Source organism: Odocoileus virginianus, chromosome 19 (assembly GCF_023699985.2).
Source record: "Odocoileus virginianus isolate 20LAN1187 ecotype Illinois chromosome 19, Ovbor_1.2, whole genome shotgun sequence".
Taxonomy (NCBI): domain Eukaryota; kingdom Metazoa; phylum Chordata; class Mammalia; order Artiodactyla; family Cervidae; genus Odocoileus; species Odocoileus virginianus.
The window spans coordinates 22,010,766-22,030,447 of record NC_069692.1 but is presented as its reverse complement, the minus strand read 5'-3'; the positions used below and the strand labels follow the sequence as shown (position 1 = coordinate 22,030,447).

Here is a 19,682-nt window from a genome sequence, read left to right as displayed (position 1 = left end):
TCACCAACAGACTTTTCATTCACTGGCATGCTTTCATATTTTATTAGGCAAGTGAATATTGCCTTTACAATTGAAGCAGCACCTCCGTCCACTTGCCTATCCACATGATGCTAGCATAGACATGATTCTTCAGATGAAAGTGGAACAACCCAGTGACCTATCCCTCATTTGAGCCGTGGATCTAAACTCCAATGTGTCAGTCACTGTTCCAAGTGTCTCCAATTTTGACACTGTTTTCCTGAGCTTAGAATTTTTCTCATTAGCTCACAAGTTCCAGCTCCTCATTCCATTTCTTTATGTATTTATTGTTTGAAACATTGTTTTTTTTGTTAATCTGCCAGGACTCATCACCATCTCCCCTTACCAGCTTGCCCGTTCTTCACTACTTCTTGCCTCTGCTCCAGCTTCTGTGTCTGGCCTTGACACAGAATGCCATGTAGAACATAGATTCTACATTACAACTCCTTCCTCTTAACTTTTTCAGAGTTCTCACAAATGCCTGGCAATCCATGTATTCATCAGTTTTGAATTATTTTTTTTCATATCTCTAGAGGCTGTTGTACCGAACTGGCATTGTTGCTCACAAAAACATGTGTTCTTTGACAAGTCTTTGTGAAAACGGGTGGTTAGATTGAATCATCTCCAATGCCTCCCCAGCTCTAAAACAGAGTCCATGTTCTGAACCTTCACGATCTTTCTCAGATACCAGTTACCACCACCCTCACTCTTAGGGGTGACACTGGCTCCTACTTTATTGATAAAAATGATTGGGCTCCTCAGTTTCTCCTCCTTTCTGTAACACTGGCTTTGCCTACTACCTTCTTTCAGGGAGGGAGGTTGACCCTGTTCAAGGTTAGTTCACTCTATTGCACTCTTCTTTCCTTTTCCCAGTGATTTTTGTGTCTTTTATTGACATAGTGAAATTATGAAAGAAATCCATGTTTGAATTTAAGAATTTGAAAATACAGAAGTGATTAAAATAATAGTGTAGGGACTTTCCTGGTGATCCAGTGGCTAAGACTCCGCATTCCCAAAGCAGGGGTCCCAGGTTCAATCCTTGATTGAGGAACTAGATCCCACATGCTGCAACTAAGAGCTTGCATGCTGAAACTAAAGATCCCACATACTGCAACAAAGAATGAAGATCCTGCATGCCTAAACTAAGACACAGCATAGACAAATGAATATTAATAAATAAATAAAAATTTTAAATACTCAGATAAAAGTCACAGTAAAGTAAGTATATGTACTTATTTCTCTTGCTCTACTTCCCATCCAACCCTACTTCCCAAAGATAACTAATTTGCTGAATAGTCTTCCAGAACTTTTTCCTACGCACATGCCAACCTACACATATATATTTTAAGCATGTATATTTTTGCATTTTACATGTTATTCTGCAACATGTTTCTAAAATCAACATTCCATTTAGCAAGTATTTATTGAGCACCTGCTCTGGGTCAAGGTCTATGCTAGGGTATGGGTATACAAGCCAAGAAAACAGACCTGGTTCTTGCTCCAGGAGAGCTATGCAGTCCACTCCACAGTACAGTGGCAAGGTACTGAACTTCATTCCTTTTCAACTTCATTCCATATGTGTGTGTGTGTGTGTGTGTGTGTGTGTGTGTGAGATAAACAATTGTTTCTAATGCTTGTGTGTTATCCTGTAGAAGAGGTCTACCATGATTTATTTAGATGTTTCTTTATTGAAAGACATTTAGGTTCTCCATTTCTTGCTATTACAATTCATATTATGGTGAATATCCTTGCACACCTGCTATAGTTTATCTGTGGGACAGAATTGTATTAGTGAAATTGCTAGATCAAAGGGTACTCACAATTTTGATAGATATTATCACATTGCTCTCTAAAAAGGCTTTATCAATTTGTCTTACATCAATAGCAACCAGGCTCCTGACCTCAGTCCCCCACTTCTTTGAAATGTTACTTTATCAACTTTTAGCTTGCATCTGGAATCACTTCCTTTGCCTACAGAAAAGCTTAGGCCATCCTATATTTTAAAAATGTGAGTTTTCCCTCTATTCTCTTGCTTAAATTACCAACCTATCTTTCTCATTCCTTTCATCAGTGACATATTAAAACAGTGCTCATTGGCCATTCATTGTTCCTCTGCACTCCTTCAATTCTTAGCCTTTTCCATAAAGCTTAGGTTCTTACCATCAGTTCAGTTCAGTTATATCCAACTCAGTTCAGTCATATCCAACTCTTTGTGACCGATGAACTGCAGCACACCAGGCCTCCCTGTTCATTACCAGCTCCCAGAGTTTGCTCAAACTCATGTCCATTGAGTTGGTGATGCCATCCAACCATCTCATCCTCTGTTGTCTCCTTCTCCTGCCTTCAATCTTTCCCACCATCATGGTCTTTTCTAATGAGTTGGCTCTTCACATCAGGTGGCCAAAGTTTTGGAGTTTCAGCTTCAGCATCAGTCCTGCCAATGAATATTCAGGGCTGATGTCCTTTAGGATGAACTGGTTGGATCTCATTGCAGTCCAAGGGACTCTAAAGAGTCTTCTCCAACACCACAGTTCAAAAACGCCAATTCTTTATGGTCCAACTCTCACATCCATACATGACTACTGGAAAAACAATAGCTTTGACTAGACTGCCCTTTGTTGGTGAAGTAATGTCTCTGCTTTTTAATATGTCTAGGTTGGTCATAGTTTTTCTTCCAAGGAGCAAGCATGTTTTAATTTCATGGCTGCAGTCACCATCTGCAGTGATTTTGGAGTGCAAGAAAATAAAGTCTCTTTCTGTTTCCATTGTTTCCCCATCTATTTGCCATGAAGTGATGGGGCTGGATGTCATGATCTTAGTTTTCTAAATGTTGAGTTTTAAGCCAAACTTTTCACTCTCCTCTTTCACTTTCATCAAGAGGCTCTTTAGATCTTCTTTGCTTTCTGCCATAAGGGTGGTATCATCTGTGTATCTGAGGTTACTGATATTTCTCCTGGCAAACTTGATTCCAGTTTGTGCTTCATCCAGCCCAGTATTTGCGTGATGTACTCTGCATATAAATTAAATAAGCAGGGTGACAGTATATAGCCTTGATGTACTCCTTTCCCAATTTGGTACCAGTCTGTTGTTCCATGTCCAGTTCTAACTGTTGCATCTTGATCTGCATACAGATTTCTCCGGAGGCGGGGCAGGTGGTCTGTTATTCCCATTCTTGACTAGAATGCAAAAGTAGGAAGTCAAGGAATACCTGGAGTAACAGGCAAATTTGGCCTTGGAGTATGGAATGAAGCAGGGCAAAGGCTAACAGAGTTTTGCCAAGAGAACACACTGGTTATAGCCAACACCCTCCTCCAACAACACAAGAGAAGACTCCACACATGGACATCACCAAATGGTCAATACTGAAATCAGATTGATTTTATTCTTTGCAGCCATAGATGGAGAAGCTCTATACAGTCAGCAGAAATAAGACTGGGAGCTGACTATGGCTCAGATAATGAACTCATTATTTCCAAATTCAGACTTAAATTGAAGAAAGTAGGGAAAACCACTAGACCATTCAGGTATGACCTAAATCAAATCCCTTAGGATTATACAGTGGAAGTGACAAATAGATTCCAGGGATCAGATCTGATAGAGTGCCTGAAGAACTATAGATGGAGGTTCGTGACATTGTACAGAAGGCAGTGATCAAGACAATCCCCAAGAAAAAGAAGTGCAAAAAGGCAAAATGATTGCCTGAGGAGGTCTTAACAAATAGCTGAGAAAAGAAGAGAAGCTAAGGGCAAAGGAGAAAAGGAAAGATATACTCCTTTGAATGCAGAGTTCCAAAGAATAGCAAGGAGAGATAAGAAAGCCTTCCTCAGTGATCAGTGCAAAGAAATAGAGGAAAACAAAAGAATGGGAAAGACTAGAGATCTTTTCAAGAAAATTAGAGATACCAAGGGAACATTTCTTGCAAAGATGGGCACAATAAAGGACAGAAATGATATGGACTCTCTGATCAGGCTCCCTAAATACAGTGAGATGTTTTGCCTTTGGCATGCTTTCTTCTCTTTTCATAAGCTCCTCCCCAAATTTAATCTATTGCCCTGGCTTTTGTTGTTACTTCTGTATGTGACTATGAAACCTTAATCTCTGGTAAGGATCATTCTAGTAAGCTTTGTGTGTATTAGTCGCTCAGTCATTTCCAACACTTGCAACCCCATGGTCTGTCCATGGAATTTTCAAGACGAGAATACTTGAGTGGGTTGCCATTCCCTTCTCCATGGGTGTCTTCTCAACCCAGGGAATTGAACCAAGGTTTACTGCATTGTAGGCAGATTTTTTACCATCTGAGCTACCAGGGAAACCTTGTTTAGTAAGCTCTAGTCCTAAATTTCCAGCTAATGTACACTTATAGCCCAAAAGGGGTCTTCACATCAAACTCAGTATGCTCAGAGTGGAACTCATCATTTCCCTACACCTGAAACCTTCTTCATCTTCCTTTTGTAATAAAATAATCACTGTTTTCCCAATCATCCAGCCTTAACATATCTACACAATTTTTCCTACTGTGTCCTTTTTGAACCTCATTGCCTATCAATATTGCCAAGTCAATAGATTATATTAAAGCGGCATTTCACAAAGTCTCATCTTACAGATAACAGGATAGACAAAGTTAACAATAACAACAACAACAACAAACCAGCAATACTTCTCAGAGCCTTGTATTGGGTCCCATGCATTTCTCCACTAATGAGACCAAGGAGCACTTCAAGAGAAACCTATTGAAGAATCTCTGAAAGTAAAGGGATGCATTTTGGCAAATGCATGCAGAGGAAAAAAATCATCCTCTAAAAAAGACGTCTGATGTGTCATGTCACTGAATTCATTCAGGAGTAAGCTATATGCAGAGTGGATGTGGACTCTTGCTTAACATTATTTTTGACTCCAGAAATAAACATTTGGCAGTTTGTTGCACTTAAGTTCTGTATCAATGTGTACGTAATCACAGATGCACAGGCTTTTAAAAATGGATAAAAACAATTTCATACTTAGTGTTCCTTAGCTCAAAATTCTTTTAAGTGGTCAGCAGACATTTTATGGAGAAAGAAATGGCAACCTACTCCAGAAGGAAATGGCAACTCCTGGAAAATCCCACAGACAGAGGAGCCTGGTAGGTTACAGTCCATGGGGTTGCAAAGAGTCAGACACGACTGATCAACTTCACTTTCACTTTTCACTTTCATGCATTGGAGAAGGAAATGGCAACCCACTCCAGTATTCTTGCCTGGAGAATCCCAGGGACAGAGGAGCCTGGTGGGCTGCCGTCTATGGGGTCGCACAGAGTCGGACACGACTGAAGCGACTTAGCAGCAGCAGCAGACATCTTACTCTGTCTCTCATTTGGTCTTGCTTGGGTTTATAAAGGGCTGTCTTTTACATGGTATTTACTAATTTCTATTGAAAGTTACTTCCATCCACAAGTAGAAAAACTATGCTCCAAGATTATTATAGTTAGCACTTTATAAAGGCCAAATTTATCAGTTTATTTCATAACAGATGAATAAATACATTTTTCTTTAGGTCTCAGAACTGACTTTGGTTATAACTACCCAAGCCTATATGTAGCTCTGAAATTATGTACCCAAAACTGTATTCACTGCTACACCAGCATAATTTTGTTTCTTTTTACATCAAAGAATATTTCCAGAATGTAATAAAATCAAAGTGTGTGGAAACATGAAAAATAAATATTTTGTTTGTTAATGTGTTTCTATTTTTAAAAGATAAACATTTTTATGCAGTAGCTATAAAATGTTTATTTCGAGTGACATTTCTAGCTGTTAGCGGCATGTCCTGCTGTACAGGGAGTGAGTATTCAAGGAGGGCGAGAAACTGAAAGCCCCTACTCAAACTGGCACAGACGATAGAGAAATTCAGGTTCTCCCATCACTAGAGGCCCAGACGCAGGGGCTGTGGCCACAGTCACAGGATGTGAGAGCTCCAGCGCTGCTTTATGGCGAGTCTCTTGGTTTTTCTTTTCTCTGTATCTTGATTATCCTTGGGCTGTAGCAATTCCAGGTCCCATAGCCATACATGATAGTATTTAGAAGCAGAGAAAGATCCAGCCTCCTAACAGATTGCCCCCCTCAGATTTCATTATTCACCAGTCAATGGCAATAGATCATTTGCAACTCATAGATATCAATGGCATAGACAATAAACCGTAAATGGCAAGATAGTAGATCAATGGTCTAGATCAATCAAGACTCATTCTTAGAGGAGGGGATCAGGTCACCATCCTCTAAATCACTTGACTGATTTGAAGTCTGACAGCAAGAAAGAAGGAGAAATAGACATTCAATGTAACAACGGTTTATTATGGAGTAACAAGCCACCTCAAAACTTAGTGCTTAAAATAATCACTATTTACTCAGTGTATGATTTTGGGCTTAGCAATTTAGGCTAGGCTTATCTGGATGGTTCTTTGCATTTGTTTTTGAATTTCAGACTCATGTGTCTGAAGTCGGCTATGGGTTGCTCTACTTTGAGGGGGTTGGGTGGCTGTCAGCTGGGGAACTTGCTTCTCCTTTAAAAGGTCTTGTGTTTTCTAGCAGGCTAGTCTAGGCTTCTTTACATGGTAGAGGCAGGTTATCAGAACAATAAGGAGGCATGTTCCAGTGTGCAAGAGTCAGTTCCGCTTCTGCTTGTGTCCACTTTGCTAATGTCCTACTGGCCAAAAGTGACAAGTTTGTGATCATGTTTGCAATATACCACACTGAGCTTGCTGTTATCTGCTTTGGCAAATTTTAGTAAAAGATAATTAGAAGAATAAATGTACTATTTTCCTTGATTTTTTCTTTCACTTGATCCACTTGCGTACAACACTACTTTATTATCATGGTTTAAGACAAACTTTGATTTCTAGATATCCAATATTCTGGATTTTTTCTCTTCAACTATGTAAAATAGTTGCCTTCAGGCCTGGTATGATGTTTCTGTACCAGTTGGAATATCTGTTAGGAAAGCTCAGCTACTTGGCTCTTTGCCTAATGAAAGGCTTAGAAACTTGGGACTTTCCTAGAGGTTTCTAACCAGGGATCAACATGCTCTAAGTAATCTTAATTCACTAGGATAATGCTTATGCTGTGGCAAGGCTATCCAGCTGAAGAAATAGGTACATGATGATAATTAAGCCTTTCTCTACCTTAGGAGAGGTGGCCATTTTCATTTTCCAGTTCCATAAACTGAGAGAGGGTAGGATGATTAAGTTTCTTACTTAATCACATAGAAATCAATCTTCAGGATTGAAATAGAATCTGAATTGTGATCTGAATCCTTTGCTCAATTATCTTAAATAGTTTGAATTTTGGCATTTAGTTTCTTCTCCCACTGAAAACACAACTGAGAACAAGCAAGTGAGCCAAAAAGGTCTTTAACCCTTAGAAGTTAAGTCCGTGAGATTCATTTTACTTGGAAGAAAGCCTCTCCAGACTCTCTCGGACCTCATTTACTCTTATATTACCCACAATGATAGCAGGTTTGGCTAGTGGTTTCTAAGCCCACAGTGGATGATAAAACTATTTCATAAGGGGAAAAGCAAGCACAATTATAAAAGAAAGTGAAATGATGTCTAATAATTTGGCAGGAAGGAGAAGAGAGAAAACTTGAAAAAAATTAAAATCAGAGATTAAAGAACACAGAATTTGGATTCTTTCTTGAAAATGAAAACAGTTCTGTATAACTGGCATGGAGAAGCATCTCTACAATGGTGGTCTAATGTAGCATACCCACATAAGCCATTGAGGCAACATCTACAAACAGTATCTGACTTATCTGATTGCTCCCTGCAGATACTAGAATCTTGCTATATTTGTTAGTGCACTTACATCACTCCCCCAGGTCAGGGAGTGGCAATAACAATATTTGGAGAAGCTCCTTAATTTGAATATTTGCAACAAACCAGTAAAAGAATTTATTGAGAATGACTGAGCCCCCACAGTATGAAAGTAATTACGCATAGTTTGCTAAACTCTTAACTAGATCATAAAAAGACATCATAAAAACACAGATCTTCCTAACATGGTTCTAATGTTAGCTCAGAGCCCTTCTACACTGCCGTTAAGTAAAGTCCTTAGCTATCTGTGGCCTAAGGCTCGTCACTATGCTATTTTCCACAGTCTAGAGTCTGCAGGGCTCCTGACTCACATCTTTGGAGGAACTACTTTCCTGTGGAATGAGGTCCCCATTTGAACCTAAACTAGGAATTACACTTGCCAAGAAACTGTAAAGTAAATGTAAAGTCCATTCTCATACCTGTGACCCAGCTATTCCACATCTCCCAGAATTCCTAGGAGAAACCCACACATGTGCAACAGGGCATGATCTCGAGAATGTTCACAGCAGTGCTGCTCATGACAAGAAAAACACAAAAGAGTCCAATCACCCACTGATGGGAGACTGGGAGATAAAACTGTGGTCTACAGATATATGCCTTGTCCTTAGAAAGAATGGTTATGGCAGGACTGAAGGATGGTTTTCATGAAGTTTAAAAAACAAGAACCCATATAGGAATGAGTGGGTGATCATGGCTTTCTTCCTGCCTCTGCTTAGATTATAGCTGTCCATGGCCTGTAGAAGGACGCTCCCCACCCTGCTCACTCCCCACTCTGGGAGCACTGGGCATGACCACCCTTGGCAGGATATCAGGACTCATGTGGCATGTCCAGCAGTAGAGTTTAAGGTGAAATGCTCCATAGTTCAGAGGTCAAGAGCAAGGGCTGAAGAGACTGCCTCCTTTTAGATGCTATCTCTCTATTTGTACTTACTGACAGTCTTTGAGACTCACTCTTCCCATCTGTAAAATGGAAATAATATTAGTACATACCTCATGGATTATCATGAAGACTTAGTGATTAAAATCTAATAGGGTAGTATTTGTAGTACCCAGCCAGGAGATTTTAAGGCACCCTCTTAATAGTTTCGTGGACCAAGGATGTTGAACAGTTACATCTGTTCTCTAGAAGGACCATAAGAAATGCAAGTGAGCTGGGGTCTACTGATGAAGATTGACCCTACTTCCTAGTGAATTGTCACCCAGCCAATGTCTTACAATTTGCTGGATCAGTTTGATAAGGCCTTCCCCTTGAGAAAGAGTTAGAAAGGAAGTGAGATGACAAAGGGAAAGAGGTGGGTCGGATGGTGGATTTTAATTAAAAAAAAAAAAGACCCCCAGTCATCAAACAATTAAATAATTTGAATATCCTCTCATTATGAGGACAGAAATAAATGTGAAATTTCCAAGATTTCCATCCAAAAGTATTAATAGAGACACTAATAAAATAGGTATTTAAAGAAGTTCACAGCTGTTCCCAAATCTGAGCCCCCCAGAGGCGGGATTGAGGAGCCACCTTCCCCCACTGCATGTAGGAAACCCACCAGCATCCATTTTGGGTGTGATCATGAACTGAAAACCCAGACCACTTTAATACATTCTGCATCTCCTCCTCTCTGAAGCGTGCTGGAGATAAAGCACGACAGGATGAGCAAGAGTCAGTGAGAGTAAGTACATGCCTTGCAATATTTCCCCCCCTAAGGATTAACTGTTCTTTTCTGGTTTGGGATGGAATCTTAAATCCAAGTTTTTAAAAGCATCTTACTTTTCGAAACTATTTCTAGATTAGTTTTCAGAGTGAGAACATTATGCAACAATCTAAGAAATAGACATTTTGTGCAATCCAAGGTAGAGAAGATTAGTAATCTTTCACTTTCCCTGCAGTTTGTGAGAAGTTATGACGGCCAGCATAGCACTCTAGATGTCTGGAGAGCACTGCTCCTGCTCAAATAGAGAGGGAAAGGATGGTAGGATCGAGAGGATTGTGAACGTGGAGCCAAGGTGCAAGTCTTGGTTCTGTCTCTTCCCTGTCCCCACCCTGCACTGCACCCTCCCTTCGGCATCTGCTTTAGCAACAAGGCTCTGCCACTTACTGAGACGCAGCTGGGGGCTTGGCAGGCAGCTGTTTTTCTTACACAGCACATTTGACTTCCAAGGTTTGGGACTAAAGCTCTATCTTTTTCCTTCTCCTCCCTAATGAAATCATTTCCTTCTACCACCCTGCAGCTTAGTTCCTATAGAAGAGAAGAGAAAGGCTTATAAAAGAGACAGGAGAGGGAAGGGCGAAAAAGGAACAGCCAGCCTATAAACATGCCAGGGTCTCTTATGTGAACTGGAAAGTGCACACTTGCAGAAAGACAATGGTGCCTAAAGGCTTGAACTTCCCAATGTGTGAGGATCACCTTTCTCATCTTTTCTGGGCCAGACTCCGGAAATGTACCATGTCATTCTTTGAAAAGAATCTTTGTTTCCTTGTTAATTAGCTATATTTTGCTTTTGCTTTTTAAAGATTCTTCAGGCTTTACAATATCAAGATCTCATTGGGAGTTAACGGGCAATTTTCAAAGTCGTGTTAAATCTTGGGATGGAAAAAAATACTCCTTAATCCTCATAATCTTGCAAAAATGAAAAATGGCAAGCTTTGCTTTTTTTTCCACAGCACATGAAATTTTAAAAAATAGCATGAAGACTGCATCCAAATCCTCTCTCTGTCCTAAAATGGCATAGCAATCTAAAGAATGAGTGCACGCACTAACATATGTAGTCAGCTGTCTTAATAAAAAGTTGTTTCCATAATATGATGTTATTTCTTTAAGCCGCAGTCAATATTCTTGGCTGCCAGATGACAAGAGGGAAAAGAAACAAAACACTTTTAGGGCAGAGGACAAAGACTCAAGGAAGGAGTAGGGGTTGGGGAGGAAAGGAGGAAAAAGTTATTTTGAAATTTGCTGCTCTTCTGCCTGTCCATCCCAGAGGATGGGTGGGAAAGAGACATACAATGTAGGAGTATGGGGAAGACCAGTCGCCATAACACTGGCAGTGATTTGGAGGGGGTTTATTTATTTTCATATTGAATGCTCCATTAACCAAAGGGCCAACGTTGGGTGAACATGGATTCAAGGCAGGAGAGAAAAACCCTGCTAGTCTCAGGCTGTCCTTAGGGAAGCATCAAGGGCTGTTGATATTCTAAGGGGTGGTCTGTCTCACTCAGAGTTACCTTTTGAAGAGGGCAGTCACAAATGCAATAATATTGGCTTAAGATATTTAATAAAGACATGGGTAGAATCTCTTTAGTGTTATATTCAAGCTCTGACCTGTCCCAACACACAGACACACACACACACACACACACACACACACACACACACCCCTCCCTAGCTTCAGTTCTGGTTAAGAGAGGGTGTTGTTTTTACTTTTATTATATAAAGTGTCAAAGATGAGTAGCTTGAGAAGCTGGCTAGTGGGGCTTTTTGATGTCCCCTTCCATTATAGCGTTTTCAGCCCTCAAAGGATTTGATAACTGCTGACAGTGAAAAAATATAATTAGTTGAGAATATGTATTCTTAACAATATTTACCACATGTTCCTATTTCTTTGGTTTGGCCTTCATCCATGTCAACAGGGTTAATATGGTAAGTCAATTGAGGGTAGGAACAGTGCTGACATGGCTTAGATTTTCTAAGATAGCCCTGATTTTTTTTTTGCTCTGTGGGCTCTTGAAATGCTCTCAAATTTATCAGAAGATCTGCTCCATAGCTAGTCGGTCTACATGGCCTCATGTTCAGAAAGGTTCTTAATTAAGGCTTTGTTGTGATGGCAGCGGCAAGTCCTCATTCATAGTTGGTCAGTGAAGACATCCAGGTCAGAGTCTTCTGATGCAGAATTGCTCCCACAAGTAGACACCATGGCTTTATTCTTCTCAGAGTTCCAGAAGAAGAAGAAAAGTCCTCTGTAGCATCCGGGATAAATTTTTTTCTTTTTAAAAATTGTGAGCCTGAATAATTTTGCTTGATAAAATGAAACTTATTTCAGTGTTGGCAGTGACAGTATTTCTTTTTTTCTTGTTTTCAGGAAATGATATGCAGCTCATAAATTTTGCCAAAACATAAATAAAACTAAAATATCCCTAAGTGAACTTAAAGCCATGCTGGAATAACAAAGGTTCCCCAGTGAGATGAGACTTGCTTTTTTTTTTTTTTTTTTTTTAAGTTAACCTTTGAAAATGAAACTTTACTTACTTCCTTTTCCTTTTCAGTTTTCTGGATAACTTTTTCAACAGTTCAGTTGAAGAATTCATCACCTTTTGGTTCCAATGGAGTACTGCAGCAATTTTAGCAATTTAAAGTGCTTCAATTGGGATCTTCTATTTTAATCCCCTCAGCCTCTCCAAACACACACACACACTGCTGGAAGGGCAGCTTCTCTGAGTCACTGACTCAGGCAGCAGAATGACATATGCTGTAGTTGTTCATCAACATAGCTGACATGTATTTGAGAAGTGGAGTGTTAGTGTCCTTTAGAGAACAGAGCAATTTCCTTCAGCAGAGATGAGCGCTTGGATTAAGAGAAAGTACTTAGTTCCCATAAAATCTTGGGTCTGAAATAAGTGCCTGAAGCAAATCTCTTGACCCTGAAGTTGAGGTCAATGATTCTTGGGCAGGGTTAGAAGCTTAAAAAAAAATGCTGTTAATAGAGTTTAATGAGGTGAAGGTTATTTCCAAGTGAATCTTCAAAAGCCCTTCAGGCTGCAATTAGCAATTACTATTTGCTTAAGAAAAATGACTTCACCCTTTCATAGCCATTGATTCTTATTTATTGATATTACTTTATTAAGGACATTAAAGTAATGTGATTAAAATATTTGAGCATTTATATGTTTATGTTTATTCCTTTTCCTTCTTCCTCCAGCCATACCAAAGATCTTAAAATTTTCTGAGCAAGGCATGTTTTTCTATTGTTAACCTTTAAACATGCTTTTTTCTCTATTTCTTGCCTCTGTCCCTCTTTGCCTGGCTAATTCTAATCATCCTTCAAGTCTCAAACTACATCTACTATCACTGGGTGGGGTGCCACACTTGTAATCTCCTTAAACCCCTGTGCTTACCCACCCTGGTACTTGTTACATTTTTTAATTTTCTGCCAGGACTTTCCAACACTGAACCTTAAGTTATTCTCTTCAGCGCCTTCTAGATATAAGGTCCTCAATTAATACTTTTTGGATGAATGAATAGATGAAGAATAGAGTAATAAAAAACAATTAAATCACTTTGCAATTGGTGGAAGTATAGTGTCTTTCAAATATTATTGTACCTCAGGATCATTTAGAATTTTTGCTTTAAAAAAAGTAAATTCTCAGGTTCTAACTGCATGGCAAGCTACAAATAATTTGTTATTACCAGAGCATAAAATGTGGAGAGAAAGTGGAGGTTATTAGGGCTGGAGATAATGCAGGGAGCAAGATTTGGAGAGGCTGGTCAGTGAGCTTGGGTTTTTATCTGCACACAGCTTATGAGAGAGTCAGCAAAGAGCTTTAATTGTGATTATATTTCTGGTGTCTGTAAAAATTAGATTCAACATTAGTTCTCAAACTTGGTTGCATATTATAATTATCTGGATAATTTTAACAAATAAGGAACTATACCTGGGTTTGCCCTGAGAGATTAAAATTTAATTGGTCTGAGGTATAGTCTGGACTTGGGCTTCCCAGGTGGCGCTGGTGGTAAAGAACTTGCCTGCCAGTGCAGGAGACATAAGAGACGTGGGTTCGATCCTTGGGTTGGCAAGATCCCCTGGAGGAGGGCATGGCAACCCGTACTCCAGTATTCTTGCCTGGAGAATCTCATGGACAGAGAAACCTGGCAGGCTACAGTTCATAGGGTCACAAAGAGTCAGACATGACTGAATAGTCCATAGCATTGCACAGAGTTGAACATGACCGAAGTGACTTAGCAGGCATGTATGTAAAGTCTGGACTTGGAGATGGTTTTAAAGCTTCTCAGGTGATTCTAACATAAAGTCAATACTGAAAAACCACCAAAATGGAAGAGAAAAATAGTTCATACAATTTGGCCATCAATTAACTCTCATATGACATCTCTTTAATTGTTGTGTATTGAGCCTGGTGGCTCAGTGGCAAAGAATCCGCCCGCAATGCAGGAGACCTGAGTTTGATCCCTGGGTCAGGAATATCCCCTGGAGAAGGAAGTGGCAACCCACCCTAATATTCTTGCCTGGGAAAACCCATGGACAGAGGAGCCTGGTGGGCTAAAGTCCATGGGGTCACAAAGGAGTTGGACATGACTTAGCAACTGAAAAACAGTAACATTTAGGAAAAGCAAATTATTGATAAAAAAAAAACCACAATGAGATATCACTACACCATACAAGGATGGTTAAAATGAAAAACAGTAGTAAAACAAATACTGGAGAGCGTATGGAACAGCCGAATCTCTCATACATGCGGGTGGGAATATATGAAAGTTTCTTCAAAGCTAACAATGCAACTACTGTACAACCCAGTATTTGTACTTCTGGGCATTCATCCCAGAGAAATGGAAAGCTAGATTGACAGAAGTATTTATACATGAACGTTCGTAGCGGCTTTAATTGTAGTAGCCGTAAATTGGGAACAACCCAAATGTCCTTTAATGGGTGAATGCTTAAACACTCACTGGTATGTCCATATCATGGAATACTATTCAGCCATAAAATAAACAAACAATTGACATAATGAACCAACTTAGATGGATTTCAAAGGCATTATGCTTAATGGAAAAAGACAGTCTCTGAAGGTTACATAGTATATGATTCTACTTATATAACATTCTCAGAATGGCAAAGCAATAAAAACGGAGAACAGATTAGTGACTGTGGTAGAAGGTAGGTGTGATTACAATGGGGTATACAGAAAGAGTCGCTTTGTGGTGAGGGAATGGTTCTGTGTCCTGACTTGGTAGTGGTGAAACAATTCTATACAGGGGGTTAAATTTCATAGAATTACATGTGCTTATAAGCACATACACACACACACACCTACACACACAATTGAGTAGCAGGCAAAAAGTGAATGTCAAATGAAATCTGATGTCTGGTTATCAGTATGGTACCAATCCCATCCCCTGGTTTTGATATAATACTATAGTCATATAAGGTGGCACAGTGGAAGCTGTGTAAAAGATCCATGGGATTCTGTGTGCCGTTTTTGCAACTTTCTGTGTGTCTATCATTATTTATTTATATTTATCTAAGGTGACCAACCTATATAGCATATTAAAAAGCAGAGCCATTACTTTGCCAACAAAGGGCCATCTAGTCAAATCTATGGTTTTTCCAGTAGTCATGTATGGGTGTGAGAGTGGGACTATAAAGAAGAATTTATTTCATGTGTATATTTGTCTCCTCCCCATTTCCATTTGTCATACCACCCCTATACCTATGCCCTATGATAACATTTCATGTGTACTTAAAACCAAGAAAAGGGCGGCTTTCCTTCTTTAAAAACTAAACTAGGCATTTTGGACAACACACTCTTGGCAATGGAACCTGGGCAACATTTATCAGACATGGTAGGGAAGGTTCTCTTCTTCATTATGAAAAGGACTGCCAGATGTCAATTGTTACAGAAGTGAAATTAGATGGAAAATTTTAATAAACCATTTAAACTTATTTTTTAAAAGAGATTTCTTCCACTTCCACTGCCAGAGATCTTGAATAGACTCCTTCCTGGTCAGTCATCTGGAAATAATCCTTCACACAGTTGATGAAGTTGGCTTCCACTATGGGAAACAGTCTTTTTCTATACTTGCTTGTATTTTTGCTTTAATGTCTTCTACAAAACTAGGTTCTTTCCGTGTTTTAGGAGTTATCTCCTATTTTTTTTTTTAAGAATTCTTGACCTTTGATCTTGGTGTTGAAGTTTTTGAGGTTTTTTCCATTCTGGTTTGTTTTTTGTGCATTTTTGCCTGAAGTGTCTTCTTACATGGATTTCTTTCCTGGAGCTTTTTTTCTTTAGCTTTCTTATTACCAAAGTCAACATCGTAGTCATCTTCAGCAGCAGCAAATTTTACTTTTCTTCTATTAACTTTATATCACTTCTGGGGGAAGGAAGGTTTTCCAGATATACTTACAGAGTTTCACATCCTCCTTCTCCACATCTTCTGAATCTGTATCTTCTTTTATAGCTACTGAGTGTGTGCACTAATACACACAAGCGCTGAACCACACTTCAATTGTAAGATCACAGGTGGTGTTATTTCAAAGCTCTCACAGGAAACTGTTGGCTGAATAGACATTTTCAACGTTGCCAGTGCTGCTTTAATTGGACTGCTTACATAATTCACTGCCTCTGCTTCAATAGTGTGCGATTCATCCTTTGCACTAGCCCCTGAACTGACTGTTCTTAAGATAACTGTAGCTCATTTTCATCATAATCTTCGTTGGCCTTTAGTTCACAACCAAAAAGATAGTTCTGGAACCTCAGGGTCCATCCCCACATTCACTGAATTTCCCATGAGGTTGATGGCACATGTTTGGTTGGAGAGAAGGTGGACAGAGATAAACAACTACTGTTCTGGAGAATAGTCATTTAAAAATATATATGTAGTCATGTATTGTTATTCATAGTTGTATTATTCAAAATTTCATGCATTTATATTTTAATTCTTTAGTTAGATTGGAGGTTTAAGTATAGTGGCAGTGACATAATTGTCCTGATTCAAGTCAATATAATTCAGTTCAATAAAGTTAAAGTCATTTCAATAGATATTTGAGGCCCTATTAGTCACAAAATTAATGAGGCTTAATTCTTCTCACCCTTAATACTATATTGATCATCCAGCCTAGTACAGTAATATATATGCAGCAAGATTTCAAAAAATGGTATCATTTGACTGGCTTTATTAATTTTTATGGTGATGTGTCCATCTTTTATTTACATAAATGCTTCATTTTCTTTACTTTGTTTTCTTTCTCTGATAAGATAAAACATACATGTAAGGAAAATACATTTTCAAATTAATTTCTGTTGTTTAGATTTTTAAACCATAAGGACTTAGGAAAGCATTTATATGCCCCATACATTTATTTCAGGTTTTAAGTTGCAAGTATGCTTTAGTTTATTATTTTACAACAGAAGAAATAATGTATATTTCTATTCTTACACTGAAAACAGAACAAAAACGGCTTAGGCTACCAAATGAAATTCTTGGTCTTTTTTTTTTTTTTCTTCAGTGATCACCAAGCTTGAATTTGTGGGGAGGAGGACAATTTTCTTAATGTTTTCTACCTGGTTCAACATTCCCAGACAGCAATTACAAGCCAAATATAATTTCAGTAAATGAGAAATTCTTGTTTTCATGTACTGATTGGCTTTATTACACATGAAGTTTAATTGGGAGGCTTTTCCAGCTTATCTGGGTAATGATGAACAGCTGCAGTAGATTGCACTCCCTCCCCCACTCCACCCCTACATAATTTTGATCGAACAGCACCCAAACAAAACTTTGTAGTAGCATCATTTAACTGCACTTCAAACCCTGACTGCATTTGAGCCCAGCAAGCAGTTTCACAAGAAGCCAGAGGGAAACAAAAAGCCTGAGAGGAAATGTTCAAATTAGCAGTGCACCCTCACCCCTGACCCCAGACCACTGCAGCTATAAGATTTGACTACTGGAGTTCCAATGTATTGTGCTTAGCTAGATCTCTATCCCACACAAGTGGTACCACCCAAAGCAGAAACGTGCTTGTCTAATTCAGAGGTGCTAAATGGTAGATTTTTATATCCTCAACAGAAGAATATCATTGGTAATTTCAGTAGCAAAAGAAAGGATGCCTCTGATTGCCTTGAAGGGCTTATAAAGAGCTTTACTTATCTTATAACATCTTTTATAATAACAGCTAATATGTTAGAGCAGGTTTCCCCAGCGGCTCCTCTGTAAAGAATCCCCCTGCAGTGCAGGAGATGTGGTTCAATGACTGGGTCAGGAAGATCCCCTGGAGGAGGCAATGGCTCCAGTGTTCTTGCTGGAGGATCCCGTGAACAGAGGAAGCTTGTGGGCGATAGTCCTTGGGGTTGCAAAGAGTCGGACATGACTGCACACTTGCACTTGCAATATATTTGAGCACTTACTATGGGGTACGCATTTATTCATACTAAGTGTTTCACATGTATCATCTCAGTTAGTCCTCTGCATAACTCTAGGATAGATCTACTAGGCATATGTTAGAGATGATGCCTAGAGCTCTTATGAAGCTTGTCTAGGGTCCAAAGCCAGTGAAACTTGAGTCCAGGTCCATCCTTCCGAGACATTCACTCTTACTCTAATGGGTAGGTTAACAGAGAAAGCTGTACAACTCATTCAGAGAAGGCAACTTGATGGAGTAGTTGTTAGGGCAGCAGATAGTTTTCCACTTCATTTACCAATTGACCATGTCATCAAATATTTAACCAGTATTCATTCTCTCTGTGGTTATCTATGTGCATGTTTGGAATGACCTGCTCTTTACTATGTGGTATTGTGATGCTGCACTGTTTGTTAGGGAGTTAAAGTTTTCAGGTAAAAACAATTTGCTTAGTAGTAAAGGAAGAGTTTGTCTGTAATGCTTTAGATGGTAGATAAATGTATGCTATGAAGCCCCTCTGGCTGGCTCTTCCTCACCCAAGGCTCCTCTTTCCATATCCTCCTCCTCTTTTCTGCACAGTTTGGTCCTGTCGTAATCTTCATTTGGGGCTTTAAGAGGCTTAGTTAACAGCCTTTCACCCCACTGTCTGCTTTAAAATTAATCACTTTTACCTCTCTTATCTTTTCAGTTCATGACAGCAAGGATGTGGAGTAATAACTTAAGAGGAAGTTTTTTTTTTGTTGTTGTTAATTTATTTATTTTAATTGGAGGCTAATTACTTTACAGTATTGTGGTGGTTTTCGCCATACATTGACATGAATCACCCACGGGTGTACATGCATACCTCCATCCCATCTCCCTCCCCATCCCATCCCTCTGGGTTGTCTCAGTGCACTGGGAGTTTTAAAATCAGACAGACCCAGGTTCAAATGCCAGTACTGGTCCTCACTGACACTTAGCAATGAAGGTGCTGAATTTTCCAGAGTTTCAGTTTCCTCATCTGTGAAATGAGAAGTAACAAGGACACAACCTTTTTGGATTGTTGAGAGATTCATTTAAAGCCTTATTCTTGGTCCATTGTGTGTGTTAATTGCTCAGTTGTGTCCGACTCTTTGTGACCCCATGGTCTGTAGCCTGCCAGGCTCCTCTGTCCATGGAATTCTCCAGGTAAGAATCCTGAAGTGGGTTGCCATTTGCTTCTCCAGGGGACCTTCCTGACCTAGGAATCCAACCTGGGTCTCCCGCATTGCAGGCAGATTCTTTACCATTTGAGCCGCCAGGGAAGCCCCTCTTGGGATATTGGAAATGCTCAAATATCAATCATGAATGGTTGTCAACAGCAATTCTGCCCCATTCATTTCAAATCCATTGTGCTTGCTCTCCCCCAAATTTGTTGTTGTTGTTGTTCAGTCGCTCAGTCACGTCCAGCTCTTTGTGACCCCATGGACTGCAGCACGCCAGGCTTCCCTGTCCTTCACCATCTCCCGGAGCATGCTCAAATCCATGTCTATTGAACTGGTGATGCAATCCAACCATCTCATCCTCTGTCGTCCCCTTCTCCTGCCTTCAATCTTTCCTACCATCACAGTCTTTTCTGATGAGTTGGCTCTTCACATCAGGTGGCCAAAGTATTGGAGTTTCAGTTTCAGCATCAGTCCTTCCAATGAATATTCAGGGCTGATTTCCTTTAGGATTGACTGGTTTG

General features: G+C 39.5%; 1 long non-coding RNA gene and 1 pseudogene across 1 annotated transcript in view; one reads left to right on the top strand and one right to left on the bottom strand.

Annotated features, from left to right (window-relative positions):
* The window catches only part of LOC110135386 (uncharacterized), a 77,368-nt gene that overhangs the window by 49,604 nt on the left and 8,082 nt on the right, over positions 1 to 19,682 (top strand). The gene's annotated exons all lie outside the window — the stretch shown is intronic.
* LOC110135390 (nucleophosmin pseudogene) lies at positions 15,475 to 19,494 on the bottom strand (annotated as a pseudogene).